Below are 2,226 nucleotides of genomic sequence, written 5' to 3' on the forward strand. Positions count from 1 at the left end.
GGGGACGCGCGCGGCCGGGGGCGGGGGGGGGGGGGTGGGAGGCCATTAGGAGCGGAGGGGCTGGCGGCTTCATTCCAGCCGGTGCGGCGACGGGGTCTGGGCCAGCCCTGGGTTGACACATGTGTTGCATGTGTCGTGGCACTGGGGAAAGGGGGAGTGTGGGGTGGGGGTGAAGCGGCCCAGCTAAGGGAGATACGGGCATGGCTGGACTGCACAGTCCCCTGGGCACGCACACTCCTGGCAGGTGTCAGGGGGACACGCTCAGCTCCTGCCCAGAGGGATGGGGACACACTTGCACACACACACACACGCCAGACACACTTGTGGGCTGTGGTCTGGATGTGGGCTCATGTATGTGCTCTTGTGGCTTCCACGCCCTGCTTGCTTGCAAGGATACGCACGTGCATATGGAGCACAAACGAGCCCACAAACGAGCTCACAGGGGTTTATTTGGGGATGTGTATGCACACACAGGCACACAGCTGCACTGGTGTGCACACGCACCCACACACATGCTTGTACATGCACGCAATTGCACTGGCACCGCATCCACACACACAACTTCATTGGCACGCACACATTCACACACAAATGTGTGTGGGGACATATGCGCACACACACATCTACACATACACACATGCAGAAACACAAATGCACTGGTGTGCACGTGTCCACACACAATTGCACTAGTGTACACATGCACACATGTCTGCGCACACACACTTACACACAAACACCACCCTGAGACTCTCCTTCCTGTCTGCTTCTATGGTCTTGTGTACAGAGCCTTGCACAGGCACTTGCTCACACACGCGCGCGCACACACACACACACACACACACACACACACACACACACCCACCCGCATGTTTCCGGGCTCCCCACTCTCTGCCCCGTCCCCCTCGCCACCATCCCTGGACAAACCAGATGCGGCCGCAGTGCCAGGGCAGCACGGCTGCCACCCATCCCAGCACCTTTTGCACACGTTTGCACATGCCCCAGTGCTCTCTCTTCTCTCCAGCGCCCACTGCCCTGGTGCTCAAGCCTCGGCCTGGCTGCACCATGGCAGGGCGTTTCCTTCTGCCCAGCGAGGGGCTTGTCTGGCCTGTGTCCCGGGCCGGGCATGCATGCAGAGAGGAGCCCCCTTGTCTGAGCCCAGCCCCGTCCCCTGGGCAGGTCATGGAGCAGGGTTGGAGGGGGGCACCAGCTGGGAAGTCCTGCCTGGGTTTGCTCCAGTGGAGATGCAGATCCCTGGGCACGAGTCCCTGCAAGGCCAAACCCGCGTCCGGCCCCGCCAGGCCCCGCGCCCCGGGGTCATTTGTTCCGGGTCATTCAGGCCCTGGCACAAAAGTGACCCCTGGGCTGCTGCGGCCCCTGCCCTGGCTCATCTCCCCCGGGCCCAGTTGGGCGCTGGGAGCGGAGGCAAACGAGGCTCCGTAGCGAGTGCTGGCTTGAAATCCTGCACGCGGCTTCGTTTGTGAAGGGGGGGAAGGAGCTGGAGTTCGCTGGCTTCCCTGACAGCATCCGCCTGGCTTCAGCCGCTGCGGCAGCTGGTCCAGGGCAGGAGCAGGAGTAGCACTGCTGGTCCAGCCCAAGGGGCTCTGCCAGCCTCCAGGGTCAAGGCTGCTTGGGCCTGCTGGGACCAGGGGAGGTGACTCCTTGTGAGACCCCCACGGCAGCTCAAGACGCTCGTTGACATCTCGTGCTTCTCCGCCGGTCCCTGGAGCCAGGAGCGATGGTCCAGGGAGACGAGACCCTGCTGCACCCGGGACCCTCAGGGTTGCACCCAGGACAGACCCTGCCTGGGTGCAAGCATGGGCAGAGGGAAAGCCTCTCAGTTTGGACAGACTGGAGGACGGGCTCATGTGCCCGGAGCTTGCCCCGCGACTCTCCCAGGGAGACGGCCGGTCCCATAAAGCTGGAAAGCCCTGGCCGGCTGGCCGGCCGGCTGCACAGGGACAGCCACGGGGACAGGGAATCCCGCAGGCACTGTCAACAGGGCAGTGCACCTCCTGGACCTCTCTAGGGCAGGGCACGAGAGCCGCTTGGTGCTTCTGGCGCTGTTCTCCCCCGGCCCCTCGAGCAGCTCCAGGGCTCGGAGGCACGAGAGGCCTGGCAGGAGGGCAAGCGTCCCCGGTGGCCTGGGCAGGCCAGGAGCGGCCCCACAAAGCTTGGCACATCCCCGGACCCTCCCAGAGCCCATCTCCGTGCTGCGCCCCGGACCTC

At 64.2% G+C, this 2,226-nt stretch overlaps 1 protein-coding gene across 1 annotated transcript in view; it reads right to left on the minus strand.

The window, feature by feature from the left end:
- Nucleotides 1-2,226, minus strand: part of LOC102378759 (transcription factor COE1-like) — a 36,315-nt gene that overhangs the window by 28,244 nt on the left and 5,845 nt on the right. The gene's annotated exons all lie outside the window — the stretch shown is intronic.

This window comes from Alligator sinensis, unplaced genomic scaffold (genome assembly GCF_000455745.1).
Source record: "Alligator sinensis unplaced genomic scaffold, ASM45574v1 scaffold1676_2, whole genome shotgun sequence".
In the NCBI taxonomy this organism is placed as follows: Eukaryota; Metazoa; Chordata; order Crocodylia; family Alligatoridae; genus Alligator; species Alligator sinensis.